A 17,946-nucleotide genomic window follows, 5' to 3' on the forward strand; every position below is an offset into this window, starting at 1 on the left:
AACTTAACTCAGAGATAAAAATGGAGAAGGTGAGGAGGAATACTTTTCCCTAAATAGTTGAGCTCAAAATAAAATCTTCAATAGCTCTTCTCTACTGTGTATTGTGCACCTTCACAGCTTTGTGTACCTCCTTGTTCAACACTGAGCTAGAAACACACACCAAGAAAACCATAGTGGTTTCACCACACTTAAAACATCTATATGCTCCAAACAAAGAATTCTGAAGGGAAAGTATCAAAGTATTTACATTAATTAAATTCACTGCTGCCAGAAGCTGTAACTTCAAAATTGTAAATAGAATTGAGTAAGAGAAACAAAAGCTGTTACAACCAATTCAGAAATGAGCAAGCACTCCAACTGACTCTTTAAAATACTAAGTCATAAACCCTCAGAAATAAAACATAATTGAACAGACACCATGTGGGAAAGGTTGCAGGCTATAAGTGGCTGCAGGAAGCAAAAAAACCGAAAAAAATTGTGAAAGCCACTGCAAGGGTAAAGGCTGTACTGCAGGTACAGCCAGGCTTAATTAAACACATTAAAGGGTAAAACATTGTGAGGACAAGCTCAGAGTTAAATGCATTATTCCTGTGAGAAGCTGCAGGTGACAAAATCCAGATGGCAGCAAATCATGACTGTAACAGAAAAGGGACTTTAAACATTTATCATTTTGATCATTACCACTGTTACTATTTTTTGTAATAAGCAGCATCTCTAAAAGTGGCCAATATCAGGCTGAGATTTATGCACAGTAGACCACTACCCCTACATCCCTAAGAGCACAGCACTTTGCAGCCTTCAAGATAGACATGGTGCAAAAACCAGGTGGCCTCTTGTGCAGTGTGCTGTCAGCAGTACTGACTTCCATTTAGGTCAGGCTTTTAGAGACAGTCAAAACTCTTAAGAAAGATAAAGATTTATTTCAGGCTGCTTATATCTCCAGGCTTCCCTAGGAAGAACCCTGCTGGAGGGTTTCTCCCAAGGTGCTTCCCTCAGAACCAGTCTCTCTGGAGGCTGCTGCCCAAATTCAGAATTCCCACAGAAAAGCCCCATGGATGACTGCTAAAGACCTTTTTGTTTCAGCTTTGTGCCAGACCTGCTGTTGTAATCACCAACTCAAACTATATCACACTATATCTATAACTCTAGTCCTGATCAACCAAAATTGTCAGTTTCAGGTATTAAACTTAAAATTTCAGTGTTACAAAATTGCTTCAGAGAGAGTTGTCATCAACTCAAAGGGAGCTAAGTGAGGGCAGAGATTCATCCTAGGCACCACACAGACTTCTCCTGGAGGATGTGGACTGTATAGTTAATTCATCACACAAAAACCAAGGTGATAATTAAGATGTCTCACATAAAGAGCAGTTAAGAACATTAGTCCTGGCTGTGATTCCTGGTCTCTGTCCTGACACACCAATGCTATTTTCTATCCCCTCATCACTTACCAAATGCTAAAACCTCCCAGCCTTTTCTTTTCCTATAACTAATTATTACTGGCAACTGGCCACAAACTTTAAAACATCCAGTGGTAGTGTTACATGTAGTTTTCAGAAAAAAAAACCTTCTTAAAAAATGATATGGTGAAACACAAGGATACAGAGAATAAGGACCGTATTTTTGACTCTGGGATCCATACTGTCATTTCACAGTACCACATTACTGCACTGTATGTATTACTCACAGGTATTTACAATTTGCAGGTCCAGATCTGGACACAGAAACTACAATCTTTCAAAGAAGGACAATAAGAAGAAAAGCTTTCTTTTAAACACTCAAAGTAATTTACTTTGAGTAAATTTACATTCATTTCTTTTACATGTATTAGCATTTTGAGAGTAGGGCACAAAATGGGTCTTGATTTTGAAGGGCTTACTTACCTCTGATACATATGGTATTTCATATGGAAATCAGACAGTATTTCTTCCCTTGAACGAACCCCAAGTTCAGTTTATACAAAAATCTAGATTTATATGCCTAGAAGAAATATTACCCCCCCATATATTTTCAAGCTCATTTTGAAGCACAATCCAAACTCTGGTAACAAAGAGACTGACCCACAAGCACTTACCATTTGTCCAAATTTACCCAGCTTTGGCAAAACTTCTTTGTCTACTCTTCCAGGATTTTTGCACATTGTTTGGACAGAAGTTCACTCAAAAGGGTTGCTACAAATCAGCAGTGCACAACTGGTGTTTTTCATGGGTTTTCTATACAAAACCTGGAATTCCCAAAGTTTTTGGCTTTCCACACATTGTGAAGATACAATGCTGATTTAACAGCCCAGAATTGCCCAAACCATTCACTTCTGTGAGAAGAATGAATAAGCAGTAGCACATCAGGACAAACTAGCAACATCTATGCCAAAATTCACAGCATTTACATTTGCTTAGCACCCAAACTTTGACCCTAACATCCTGATCCAAACTACCATTAGATCTGAGATTATTCTAGTTCAAGCCACCCACTGGTAGCCTTTCAGAAGCATATAAAACACATTCAGATCAGCTTTCTGTACTATGAATGTTTAATCCTAGACCCATTAAATTCAGCAGCAAAAATTTAGCTGCTTTCTATGATATTGAATGGAAATAGTCTGAAGTAAATGGAAATTTTTTACTTAGTCCAAGGTAGCATTCCAATACTTTAGCTGACACAGACTATTAATATAATATTAAGTTTCTCACCTTTAGGCTCAGTCTTTGAAACAACGACTATTAATTCTCATACAGCATTTTTAGCATGAATTAAATATAATATAGAACAGGGAGAGTCCTGGGCTAGACTGGGGTAGGTGGGATGGATATCTGCCAGGACCCTGGTTTGCCTAGACCGAAAAAAAGAAGACTTGAGTCCTTGCTTAGAGCTGTTGGATGGGAGAGATTAGAGAAATGGTCAGACTCTACAGTTATACAGTGGGTAGAGGAGAAGCAGTAGACACAAGCTGCAACTTAGGAAACTTCCATTTAAAAAATATTTATATTGTCAAAGTGGTCAAACACTTTGTCTTTGTGGTGTTCAGCACTTTAGGTCTCACTGTACAAGTTTATGCATGCTATGATTTTGATGTTTGTATTTGTAATTCTTGCTCTGGGTAACGCTTAGAAGGCAGTGCTATACTCAGAAAATATTTTTTAAGATGCCATATATATTTTTGCCAAGGACATCTGAAATTTTACAAGCTATTTATTTTTTCAGAAGTGTCTGATCCTTTCATTTATTCCCCACCTGAAATCATCCTGAGGTGCATAATCATTCCTTCAGGAACCCAATTGATTTTACAGAGTATTCTTTCAGTTGAGAAATAAGCAGGAGATGATGAAACCTGCAGGGAAAAAAGCATTCTTGAAAACTTTCCCCTCTCCCAATCTAAAAAACCAGAACAGCAGGGAAACTATACATGTAACAATTCCCACACTTTTCATGAGAAACAAGCAAAGTAATGAGGTATCTGGACGACCTATGAATCATGAGTGTTGGCTAAGAAGATGCCTCTCTGAGCTTGAGCCAATGTTGAGTTACATTGCATCCTCTCCCTTTCTCATTTTCCTTGACCAAAGGATTCCTTCCTGTGTGGCAGATAAATCAGAAGAGCTAAGGAGGCTCACAGGCACCAGCAACTGGTGAGTGCCACTCACAAGTGAAGTGTTAGTATAACTCCATGTAGCTCTCCACAGCAGCTGAGTTAGGCCAGCGTTAACACCTCCAAAATGCCATTTAACCCAACACTCCATGGGAATAAAGTTGGATTATAGCCCACTCTACATATCTGTATCAAGTAATGGAGTCACTGAGGCAGAGTCTATTCCAGTATTACATCCCTTCTCTAGTTCTTCTGCTTCTCAGAGAAAGATATCATGATCTCTTATTAGATACAATCTTGCCCATTACACTGACTGAATCAGAAATACAAAGAGCAGGTGCTTCGTAGCTACAGCCAAATGCAATGGCTCTGAATCTTCTATGTGCCACTTTCACACAAGGTCAATTGCACCTATAATTAATTTATACAAGCTGAACTCTCAGCTGCTACCCTACACAGCCTTACAAATGCACAGGCTGCACAAAACTATATTGGTAATTAATTTGTCAGGCAAATGCTAGGAGAGAACAACACTGGCAATTTATACCATAGATATTCAAATGAAACATCTCGCCCGAGTAATTTAATGTCAGGGAGTAGGAGAGCCACAAAGCAGAACAAAGAATTGGAGTCCTCCACCAGATATTTCTTGGAGGGACAGTACTGTAATGTGTTATGAGCCAATTTCAGACACAGTAGAAACACATGCTTCTTCCCTGAATTATTCTGCTCAGGTTTTGGCATTAAAAATGGCTGTGAAATTATAGATGAACATCCTATGGACAGTGAGTAGGATGACAGAGGATGATAGAAGTCAACCAGAAAAGATCTGTATGGAAGACACTCTGTGTAATCCTGAGAAAGTATGGGTTAGATGTTGAAAATATATGTTGCATTCTAGTTCTTAGGAAAAAAAAATAATTCTAAAAAAAGTGCAGGACTGGCCCCCTCTACCACTCTTAGTATATTGTGGTAGCCATTGAAGCCCTCATCATTTATTACCAAGTCCTCTCCAATGATAACACTAGTGATTGTAGTTGTTGTAGAGTTACTTTTTGTGTATATGTAATAGAATTTCACTTTTTAAAAAAATGCTGGGGTGATACAGCAGTGCTTTGCCAAGATATCCTGGATTCACCGGACTTCAGGAAAACCAAAAGTGGGATTCCCTGGCTATGTGACTGAGCATGGAACTTCACTGTACAATGGAATGATCTAGCATTGGAAATGCTTGCCGGGCTAGAGGACTGTGTCTGAGACACCCAGAAGCTTCAATTTCAACTTGGTCAGCACTTCATCCCTGCTGCAGCAACTTTGGGAGCCTTGGTGAGAATTGTATGCTCTTGAATAAAAGATGAGATCTGAATCTTTCTGATCTTGAATAAAAACCTATGTCAAATCCTGGTGTTCCACAGTTCCACCCTGTTAAGTGACTTCCTCAAATCTTCTACCAACACATTTTAGAGATCTAGACCAGCTGACTTAAAGAAACTAAAATGTCCCAGTCCAGAATCCCACACCATGTTTCTTGGTTTCTATCGCCTGGAAAGCTCTCACCTCAGCAGTCAAGAAGAAGGGGAGAAGAGGGAATTATTTCTGGTGGCAGAAGTTAGGTACAGCATTTCAAACCTTGTTGACAATAGAATATTTTATAATTTAAATTGTAAAAAACATATTATTAGATGTATTCTCAACAGATGATGGGGAAAACTACATTTCTATGTAAAAATAATTAATTTGCAGCACAAAAGAGCCCCTTCATTTTCTGGGAGTATTGCCAGTTCAGGTATTACAGCCATCTGAAACATGCATCCTTAGCACCAAGATGATCCATTTTCCTGACTTGTCTGTCTCTAGGATGATTTAGTGGGATAAACAAGGGTATATCTGAAGGAGCAATGGTAGAACAAGCAAAACTACGCAAAAAAAATATCCCCTTAGCTGTCTGTCTGGTTATGAAATCATGAAGAGAAGTAGGTCCTTTGGGGAAAATATGAAAGCAAAGAAGGATAATTTGAAAGTTGCCTGACCAATGTTAAAACCTCTTTCTCCAAGCAAAATTTGTTGCTAGTCTGGAAAAAAGTTGTGTTAATGTAGGTCTGACTGTGGGATTTGCCCCCTGATTTTTTACACAAGCCATTTGACAATAAGGCATATCACTACTAGATTTTAATCCGGCTGTACTTTACTCTCAGCAATATTTCTGAAATATATCCTGCTGAACAGAACATGATGAAACAAATGAAAAATGGGATGTAGAAGCAAGAAGAATATTTTAAAGGAGGCAGGTAGGAAATATAATTCATATAGAGTTGAAAAGTCTTCGAAAAAAGTCAGAGGAGATGAGGGGAGCTCTGCATACAACTTCTGCAAAAGCACAATTAGTGGATCTCCTATGTGATAAAAATATCACTGTTCACAGACACTCCAGGTGTACTTCAGCCATACAAAAGAGAACAAAAGAGCTATATCTCGAGCAGTGTGGAGATATATATGTAAAAGTCAAAAACAACAACAGAAGCTCCACAAGATCAGCTTGAAATAGTCTGAGGAACTGCTGAGGAGGATGAAACTATCATTGTTTAGAGGGTAAAAATTAATTAGTTACCCAGTTTGACAGTCAAAGTAAGCAAACTAAAAAATACAGCATGGATGAGATGCAATCATGAGTAACACATTCAGAGTATTATAAAATAACTATAAAGCAGTGGACATATCTCATTCTTGAAATATCACTCAACATTTTGGCCTCTCTCTTGTGCCATCAAAGGACTGAAAACAAGTCATGTTCCCAGCAAGAGAAAATATGGGTAGCTTTAAAAGGGAAAAATGTGGTATAAAGAATATACCAGCTTCCACAACACAGGCTTTATAATGGGAGAGAGAACTGAGAGCCAGAACTGTGGGCTTTGAAATCCCACCTTTTTTATTCATCTCCTGGGAATCTATGAACAAATCACCTCTTCTCTTGCTTTCATTTTCTTGTGAAGAACTGGAACTGATGCATATCTGATGGGAATTTGACAATCCTGATGTGATCACCACTTGAAAACCTTTCTAAAATGTAATATGGGAATGTTGGAGAAATGCTGCAGTCTTACCCCCTCCAGGGTTTCTACTCACAGGTGTATGAGGGGAAGGACCAACCTGTTTTTTTTCAAATTAAAATTGTATTTACTTACAACGTGGATTAATTATTTCTGCTCTCAAGAGAGAAAGTTTGAGCTAGTGGGTGTTGAGAAGTTTGAAAATTATATTATGGCCAGCTCCATAGATATTCACTCCCAGCTCCATTACACTATTGCCTGATGAGAAATGCAGTGTAGGCACTCCAATTTACCAGCTGACTAATGCTTCACACCCAAGGACAAATAGTGTATTACAATTCACTAGAGAAGGAGACCATTGCTATAGCACAGTAATCTCCACATAGTAATTGTTTGATGGTTTTCAGCTGGAAAAAATATGCTAATAGGATCAATAAACAAAGATAAAAAAGCTTAGAAACAATGATGAATACAGATAAAACAGCTCAGTGAAACAGAGATATTTCCAGATGGCAGCCAAGCATGAGCTAGGAAGAATTGCAGTGTCTTTTCTGAATGCAAAGAAAGAAGCCAATGCTCAGAAATAGACCCTAAAGTTGTACTGAGATAGGGAGAAAAACTCAGTATTGGTTAGGGGTAAGGACTGTGAGGTTGAAACAGACAAATCTGTGTCATTTCAGCTCATTTACAGTCACTAAATATCTTTTTTTTCTTTTGACACTGTGGCCAAAAGTGTTGACTATCCTGCTTTAAAAAAGGGTTGTGGTCTGTCATGGAGACCACCTTTTCTGGGTGCTGTACTTCAATATTTGTCTGGGTACCTTCATTTCACTTTTTTTGTTGAAATTTTAAAAAATTCTTCAGGAACTGTCATTAATCTGGCTGAGTTTCCCTGAGTAATTCTGTTCCCACTTGGAGATTAACAATAAAAATTCCCTCATCTCTCTCTGGGTTCTCATCAAATGTTGCCTGAAATACACCACAGTGTTATTCCACCCATTCTTGCTGCCCTCAAGTTATCAACCAGTATTGCTGACCAGAAACAGCCCCACAGATGGTGTGATATGAAAATGTATATTCCAAAGCTGAGAAAGAGCAATGGCACAGTGCTGTTGTGGTTCAGTGTGGTGGTTGAATAATAGTTAGCTTCATTTCATGTGATGCACCTGTTGAGTGCATCAGAAACCAAAGGCATGAACCAGAAGTGTCATTGCATTAGATTGTAAAACAATTTACAGAGCTTGCCAAGAGTAGTAATATAGAAGAGAAGACCTGTTACTTAATTTTTTCTTCATCAGAAAACCAGACTAGCCATGTAATGCCATTGAGTTGTACAAAGTAACCTCCTGATTCAATCTTATCAGAGCACTCTGGTTTGCAGAGTTGCTGCATGTCACCATCATACTTTCTGGAAAAATCCCTTTGGCAGGATTTCTCTCCTGGGAAACTGAGAAGCCTCAGAGAAAAAGGAAAACAATAATTATCTGATTTGCTTCTCCTGTGTTTTGCTGCTTTGAAATGTGGTTGGAGATTGTTTAACCAATATGTGAATTGTTTTGACTTAATGATCAATCATGGTCAGGCTGTGTCGGGACTCTGGCAGGAGTCACAAGTTTTTCATTATTATCCTTTAGCCTTCTGTAATTATCCTTTCTCTATTCTTTAGTATAGTTTTAGTACAGCATTCTTTAATATAATATCATAAAATAAAATAATTAGCCTTCTAAGAACATGGAGCCAGATTCATCTGTCCTTCCAACAACAGGGACCCCAGAAAATACCACAGCTGTACAGATAATTCCATGCTTCAGAGTATGTAATGGAAAGTTGGCAATGCAAAAGTTCCAAGGTGGGTCATTTTGTATTCAATGGATTTCAAAAGAGGGATGGTTTGAGGAACAACAGCTTGGATGCTTTTCCTAATAATTTGTAGTTTTTGTTACACAAACACAAGTTTGTTGCTTTCAGTCACAATTCAGAGCTGATGTGAAAAGTGCATATGTCTTGGTGTGGATAAAAGGCCCATGTAAGTGTCCAGCAGACAACCATTGATGTTATTTTGTTTACTTTCTGGAAAGTGCACATTTCATTTTGATAGAACATTTGTCTGAAAAGCAATCACAGGTTGAGCTGGTGTTTTGAGATGTGAATTGTACTAACACAGAATAGGCTACAAAAAGCTGAAAATTACTACAGTGGTGCTGTGAAAAAGATGAGATTGTTGGAGGAGTCCCATTTGACACAGGAAAAGTGGTCACATACAGCATGAAATCACAAAGGTTACAATTGCAAGGACTTCAGAAAGGGCCAGGACTCAAGAGATTTGTACTTTCTCATTCTTGCTAGTTTTTGGGGTTTTTTGGTGGGGTTTTATTGTGAAAAGAAGGAGGGTTGAGTAGTTTGCCATATCGAAGGCTGCTGTTACTTAGACAGCAATTTCTATAGTGCTAGGACATGTCAGATACTCTGCCATAGTCAGGAAGGACACTATCCTTGAAAAGAAAAGAAATAACTTAGAAAGGAAACACTAGTTCTTTTCTAAACACTATAGGACCAACATAAAGCAGTTTTCAAAATATTATTGACATGTAGAATTTTCAATCTGGCATGCAGTAGGAGATTAAAAAAAAAAGTCATCCTAGTAGTAGTTTTCCATCCAAATACTGCCCTACCAGGGAATGTGGTTCTTCACTGTCTCCTCCCTCACAGATTGTCTCACACCAGTCATTTCCATTTCCTGCACTGTAACACAGTTGTCATGCTGCAGCTCCATGTAAGAAATTCAAAACATTAAATCAAATAATCACTGTTACATATTACACTAAAACTATGTACTTCTGCTGTTCTCTTCAAGTTTAGCCTAGATGTACTTCTATTTTATGATGGCAAATTCAAAGGCAGATTTTCTCCCAGAGTAACCCTCATCATTTATATGCAGCATACATTATGGACAAAATGGAAATCCTAATATTTTCCTCTAAAATCATGAAAAGAAGAAGACTGTTTGGATCAAATAGTAGCATACTATATAATTTATCCAAATTACTTTAATCACTGAGGTCCACATATAATCTTTTATAAATTAGTACAGAATATTTAATGTAATTTAAACACTGACAGGAAATCTATGCTTGCTTGCTCTTCTTTACATTATTTGAATGTTAATACTGGAAAATAATTCTAAAAACCTGAACAGTTTGTTGACTTTGCAGTATTTTTTTAATACTGCAAAGAGGAGACAACTGCATGTAATTTAATGAGGCAGAGTGTAAAAGACCAAAAGGATAAAATCAGATTAAGATCTTTTTGTTAATGGGTTGCATTTGTTTGCTCCTTAGGGCAGGAAATACACCTGCCTTCATAATTGTATGTGTCCAATGAAGATATTCTAGGCCTAAATATACCTTTAAGGCAGTACAGCAGAATATGCATGTTTTCCAGAACTTGAAAATTAATTCACTGAATTATGCATTGGCTAATTAACTTGTGAATCTTAAAAAAGACATAAGAATAGAATAGAAATTTTTGTATTACACATGGTAATCATCAAAAGGAGAGAAGATTCATGTTTGATATTGCACAGCCCCACTTTCACTGAAACTCAAGAACAAATCTGTCCTGGCTTTGGTTAGCCAGAAAGAGAACATTATAGGCAGTCTGATCATCTCTGAGTGAGAAACCCAGCAGAAAGAAACATGTTTTACAGAGCAGAGATGTCAGGAGCTGAAGCAAGTAATCATCATATGTTTCTGATGCAAAACTATTTGCACAGCAAAACTATCTTCAATTTCTGCAAGGCAGATCACTGGGACTTTTGGAGACCAATGGTTCAATGGTTTGGGTGCATGTGTGTGTGTGGGCATGCACAACAAGTGTACACAGGCATCACAGCTGGCTCACAGATGGGATTAGAAATATGCCCTGAGAAAGAGACACCCTATAACAAATGCACTGTTTGCTGTAACAACTATTTTTCTTCCTCCATTCCATGACATATTAGTTCCTCCAAGGAAGTTCTATCCAAAGAAAGTCCTTGGTTTTTCTAGGAAAGATTGCTGTCACAAACAGCAAAGTAGCCAAAACCAGTGGTTTTTTTGGTCAGTCTAATTTTACTATCAACTGTAAATAGAAACATTTTCAGACTAGTTTTGTCAGATACATCTATTACTTTAAAATTAGTGAAAGGGTAAGTAACAGAGATCAGACAAACTGTAAGATGGAACAGTTGATTTATGAGTTACCCTCTCATCTAGTTTTTGTTAACAATTCCTTGACTAATATAAAGAGGAAGATCTCAAGCACTGCACAAACTCCCTGTATGCAGCAATTTTATAGCACACAAATCTCACCTGCTCTCTCTCGGTATCCAGCCCAAGTTTATAGCTGTCTTCACAGATAAATTGATAGTTTATAGAAATTCATACTTCAAGGGCTCTGATTTTTTTAGTCATTTATGAAATGACTATGAAAATGGAGTTATGGGAGCTCAGTATTTTGTTAAACAGCTGTTATGATTTCCATTTAATTGACCCAGTCTAACCAAAATTAACTCTTAGCCATTCATCTGGCCAGAGCATTATGGAAACCAAGTGCTTAAAATGACCTTTCCCTTGCTTAATTCCTTGGCTATTATAATACTCATTAATTTAACAATCTTTCTCTCCTGAGTACATGGTACAGTTTTCCCCACAGCTTCACAGTTGGAGATGTCACAGTTTCCAATGTACTTTCACACTATTGATGTAAATGACATTTCTCCATTCAGCAGAACTATATTCACATGGAGGAAATGTTTTGGTCCACAGGAATCATTAGCAACAAGACATCCCAGGTCAAAACTTCTTATTTTAATCAACAGCAATGAACATAAAGGGTGTGAGTTTCTCCAAATATTTGACTTTGTAAAGAAACAAACCAACAAATCTTCTGTCACAAAAAGTGCTGAGAAACAGCTGCATATTTGTTCTATTTTTGCCTCCAGCAAAGTGAGTGATCTTAAGAATGAAGCTATTGTCCCTTCCCTCTGAAATACTCTCAAGTCTCTGAGATATGCATCTTCTGGCTCTTTGCCATAGCAAAATCTCAGCCTATGGCTCATAGGGACTGGGAGTTTGGGCATCTCTTTTCTTGCCTTACCTTAAGCAAGGCAGCAACAATCTCTGCCCACAGTTGACCAAAAAGGAAGGAGAAATTCAGTTATCCAATGCACAAAACAGCCAAGTCAAAAGGCATTGAAAGTATATTGCAATGTTCCACTGATTTAATTCTATAGTAATGTCATTTACTTTACAGAATATACCTGGAACTATTACAGAACACAAGTATGTTCTAGAACATTGTGATGGTCTCATGGGTTTAGAGATGGGTGGTAACTCAATTAGCATAATGATCTCTGGCAATGGTATCTCTTCTTTTCTCATTTTCTTCAAGGGAAGTAATACATATTTCCCAAACTGCATCTACTTGCAATTTACCTGAAATGTCTAAGACCCAGCTGTATTAGCAGTCCAACAGTTAATGTATACATACATACATAGTTAAGAAATTAATAAAACTACCACATTTATCTTTACATTTTACTTTTACCTTTCCAAGGTGAGCAGATGATGAAATGTACAGTAAACTTCTCCCTTTTCCTTTTCTTTACCTAGTCGACAACTTTCAGCAAATGGTTCCATGCAAAACCATTAGTCTGAATGGTTGAAAACTTTTTCCTCCCATCAGTTGAAAAAAATGTATTAACAGAGAGGGCAGTGTTGCTGGATATACTGGAGCTTTCTTTATATGCTTCTAGATGAAAATGCTTTTTTTTAAACATCATACAAATAGGAAATTACAGCTTCAATCACTGAAGTACAGCAAAGTTTTACACAACTATAAAGCAGGATATCATAAAGGTAAAAATTCTTTTTAAAAGGAAGTGTTTTCAGCCAGCTGATAAAGTTCTAATCTTCAGCTCACTATCTGAAAGTCATTGTTACGAATCAAATGAATTCAAATTAAAAATAAAGCATGGAAAGAAAAATGTGAAAGCTATATCATCTTTGAATACCATCAAGAATAAAACATACAGAATTTCTCTTTTTCACATTAAGTAAAACCAAGAACTAAGAGGCATAGAGGAGAAAAATCCCCAACAAACTATGTGAAAAGAGGAAGAGAAGAAAGTACATTACCCCAGCTTGATCCTTGTGACCAGTTACGCTCTCACATTTTGTAAAATTAATCCAAAAGCCTCTGTCTCTTGCTGAACGCCTATAACACAGATGAAAATATAGAAAGAGAAAGTTATTTAAGAGTTAATAACACAAACATATAAAAATTAATGTATTGTTTTGTCACCTCATCTCACAGTGTTGAAAGAAGAATCAGACACTGACTTAAACAAACTGTTAACTTCTGGGGGGTACATATATATTGCCAGCAACCCTGAATATAGGAGTGAAAAATGATTGAAATTAATCTTTATTTAAATTTGGAAATATGGCCATGTATTCTCAATGTCTGATTGCAGTAATGCTGTTCTGCATTTCTCAACACATGATGGGATTTCCAATGATTCTCACAGAAGTGTCCATCAGGAACCTACTGCAGCTACAGCGACCCAAAGTGCAATGAACAGAGGAGAGTTTAACACTAGATGGCAATATGCTTTTGCAAAATATTTATCTGGGGTGCCTGTAGATAAAGGCAAATATTCTTCAAGCGATTGTACTATTTCTTGGTTCTCATATATATGTTTAGACATACTGTTTTTCTTTTGTTTGCACTAAAATAAACTCATTTCATGCTATTGTATTTTTCTCATTGTTTGCTTTAAATTAAGTTTAGACAATACTCTGATCCAGACAGAAGCAATTCACAGTTTAATTGAAAATATATTACAAATTATTCACTATTTTGTGTGCATAGAAAACATGTGAAGAATCACATGTGGAATGTTGACCAAATCTCTCCTGCTTGGCAAACTGCAAATCAAAAGGAAGTTTGTTTTGTGGCCCACCATCTTCCTTCTACTGATGTAAATCAGAGCATGAACCTAACCACGTACCTTTTAAACACTGGATTGCTTTGGGTAGCATTTTTTCCCATTACCTGAAGCATTAAACTTGCTTACCCACTTTTTGCTCTCACCTAACCGAATAGCTTCCACCAAAGCCCAAGTCTGTTATACCTTTGGAATAGCCTGGATTGTGCTACAGTTACCCACTGTACTTTGGGTTAAAAAATCAAAGCATTCTGTACTTTGTGTAGGGCTTTTCCCAATTCCTTGGAAAGCTCAACATGTTATAAATCAAACCAATAAACCTACACTTTGTAAAACTAAACCCACATTATAATTATCAGCTAGCTGCTAAATAATGAGTAACTTGGTTGTTTCCAAGAATTATCAGTATTTGAAGGTAACATTGATCTGTCTCAGCAGTGACAGCAGCTCAGAAAGGCCTTGGTCAATTTCCTGCATGATTTTAGGTGCATCTTCCTTCTACTGGCACTTCTTTTTCTAAAAAATTGGGTTCCTTGAAGCTACTACCACTCCCACACACAACCTATTTTCTCTTCCCTCTCCCAAAACAAAACAACAGGGTAATTGCCAGTACCATTTTGTCTGTTCTCCATCTTAGCTATTGCCCTCTGGACAGTTTGTCCCATATTTCTGCAAAAGGCAATTTTATGCCTTTTTTGCTCTTTATGGATGTGTCTGTGAAGACAAATATGAACAACACAAGATTATAGTAGGTAAGAAAATGGGAGAGTATTCAAGGTACTTTGTTGAGGCCAATCAAGATACCTGATACATTGTAACTTCTAAATTAAAGGACAGTTTCAAATTTCCATAACCCTGATATACAATATCTTTTTTAGTTTGATTTAAAGTGAGAGAAATTGGACATATGACCTAAAGGAAAAATACACAGTTTGTTTCTAACAGCCTGTGTATTTACAGTCAATGCAAATTTCCTTGGAAATGCCAAGGACAGCTTTGAAACACACCACCAGCCAGTCTAGTCAGTATCAATAAACACATTGTAGTGACATAAAAGCACAGTCATCCATTTTAACAGTTCTGACAGTTTCATTCAGAAAACTTTTGTAGCAATATTTAAATTAATCACCAGCTTCTCAAGAAAGCATCTGATAGAAAAATATTTGAAATGTGCCATGAAAGCATGCCTATGTCCTAGCATAAAATGCTTTACTGATTTAAATGAGGAAGAGCAAATATAACCAAAACCTTCAAGAATCCAAAGACCCTGAAAGATGATAACAGTACAGGCACAGAACAGAAAGGAGGTGGAGGAGGAATTATATCTGAAGGAACAGCTAATTTATTAATTCTTCACTACTAATTCAGGATTTAATATCAAAAAGTAAATTACTCACAGGGGTCAATGATACTGATTACCAGAAAGATACAATATTTATGAGAACTTATTGGTATTTTTATAAAGGACTTCTTGGTATTTTATTCCAAGAGAAATAAAAAAAGTTATTGAGAGAACATTTACTCCCTCCCACATATTTGCATTTCAAATCTTGCAGCATTGTGCTAGTGCATGATCAGAAATCATTACAGCTGAGCAGAACAATTGCTTTAATCATAGCTATTGTAGCCTCTCTCAAAGTTAAATATAGTTATTAAAATTTAAAGAAAGCAGGAGCCCAAACCCCTCAGGTATTCTAAGGTGCACAAGGACAATAGCTTGATGCTTGATTACACACAGGGAGGTTGTTTGGACTGATGTCAGCACCTGCATGAAACGCTTGTGCTTTACGCCCAAGCTAGACAGCTGTGGCCGTGGCTGGCTGAACAAAATGTTCTTTCAGCACAAGTAATATTTCATCTCTCATTGTCAAAACAACATGATCCTGCTGGTCCATACAATTCATTAGCAAGTCTAAATAACTAGATAGTGTCACTGATGTAAAGGCCTCCCATCTCCTAGCCATTTGCTACCACCCTTACTTCCTTCCTGCAGTGGCAGTCTGGTTATGGAATACAGCCATCCATCACACTCAAGCACTTGAATTTGTTCACAGAATTTGGAGGAAAAAAGAATAATGGAACTTTGCACTGCACAAAATTCAGGTTTGTGACTCACTTATGGTCCAAGATCAAAACAAGATCCACCACTCTGTGGAATACTGCCAGCAAACCCTTGTTCTGGTATTATAGTAATAATCTGTTAAAACACAGCTACCAAACTGCATTTTAATTGGCAACTCCACCATGTCAGTGTATTTTATGACCAAACGTTGATGAATCATAGAGAACTGGAGAGAAGGTGCTCACATTTGAGAGGAGGGAGTTTTACAATCCAGCAAAACTCCAGATAAAGCTGATTGAGAACACTTCCACTGAGAACATCATCAGTGGAAGACTAGCTGTGTAAACACAAAGGAAAATCTATCTGGATTAAGTTCATCAGCTTCTAAACAGTTACTCTATATTTGCATCAATGTAATGGAGAAGAAGCTGGCCACTGTGCAAAAAAAGTACCTTGTCTCAGATTACATCAAGAGTGCAGCTTTGAACCCAAAAAGAAGGCAATTGCCTAGAACACTGAATGGCCAGAGAACAGCCACAGCAGTAGTCCTTACAAGTCCCAACACTGACTGCTGTCTCCTCTTTTCTGCTGCAATTCAAGGAGGAACAGAAAATATGGGGTAATAAGGGATGTATTCTGACAGCAGTAACAAGGACATCATCCATAGTTCTTAAGAGCCCCAGCTCCCACTGAAGATCACTTTATTTGCAGGGCTCCATTTTGTTCATATTCATGACAAGCCTTAACCCAACTCCTCAAAGCAACTGGTCATGCTTCTAACTCAGTCTGAAAATGTGTAGAAAAGAGTATTATTGAATGAGTATTCTTGCATGCCAACATTGAAATTCATTAACAGAAAAGGTGTATCTGATTGGAGCAGAATTCATGTTGAGGCAGGGGTAGTGTGTGCCTGAGGCAAGGCATGGTGACATAACATGCCTTTGTTTTCCAAGCACAAAGGACCAAAGAAGTCTATGTTAAGCATTAGCCAAATAAAGGCAGCTGATTCCTATCTATTTACCTATTAGCCAGTGGCTTGGAGTCGGATTTTTTTGTTGTTGTTCTGACTGTTAGTTTATTGCAGCTGAAGAAATGATACCATCACTTTTCTTCATCATTTAATCAAAGCATGTAAGCAGGAGACAAAGAGGTACACTGCAAACCAGAGCAAACCTTGAACTCTCTTGACGCATTTAGCTTTGACCTGACTGGAGCTGAGAAAAGAAGATGAGGAAAAGTCATGGAAGCAGACATGGACACTAAAACTACAGAAGCCACAGAAACATGACTTCAACACCAGAGACTGGAATAACAATCCCGCTAAGGAGTTGTTTCAGGCAGGGTTAAGAAGAGGAGGCAGGGTGAGCAGGTTGAAATCTTCCTCCACCTGCCTCCTTCTCCCCACACTGATTCTACACTGGAGTCTTCCTCTACATTCTTTTTACTGTATCTTCAACCAATTCTGACACTTCTCCATTGTCAATGAAGAAGTAGCATCTCAAGCCGCAAGGCCAATCCTACCCTGTGTTTACACAGTAAGCAGATTTAACCCTACACTTAAAAAGTGGGGGGAGGGGGTGAGCATCACAGCATGGAAAGGATTCTTTATATTGTAATTTGGGGGTAGAGGGTCAAATTTTGTTCTTTGGATTAATAAGTTTTCAAATACAATACTAGCACTTAAACCGTGAAACAATTTTAAAGCACTGGAGTATTGTTAATGAACATTTGCATTCCCTCAACAATGTCAAAGATCCAGCAGCTTCAGATATCACAGTACAGAACACAACACAAAGCTGTACTTTTACTTGCTTAGTAATATTATGTTTATCATGATCCCATAAATATTTCATCAGGTTTATTGGTAAGATAAAGGCATTTGATCTACACCTTATATATTGTCCTTTGTACTCCCAAGGAGGTGAGTGAGGTACAGTTATTACCTTTATCATTATCTTCTCCTCTTCCACCTTCAGCTGCTGCTTTAACACAGGCTGCAAGCATATTACAGAAGCAGTTACCTTGACTTTGGAACAGCTAGAGTTTACACACCTCTCACCATGGCACAGCACGCTGTTTCATTCTCCCTCTGTGACCTTCAACAGGAACAGAATTAATCAACATGGTGTACTTAAAAACAACTCCAGCCCTTTACATGTCTCTTCTCACAGAATTAGAAGCATCAAGATCAGATCAAAGCAAGCATCAGCTTTAACACTAGTATCTTTTCCACATTTTGTTAATATTTTACACTAATATTTACACT

Source organism: Ammospiza caudacuta, chromosome 1 (assembly GCF_027887145.1).
Source record: "Ammospiza caudacuta isolate bAmmCau1 chromosome 1, bAmmCau1.pri, whole genome shotgun sequence".
Classification (NCBI taxonomy): domain Eukaryota; kingdom Metazoa; phylum Chordata; class Aves; order Passeriformes; family Passerellidae; genus Ammospiza; species Ammospiza caudacuta.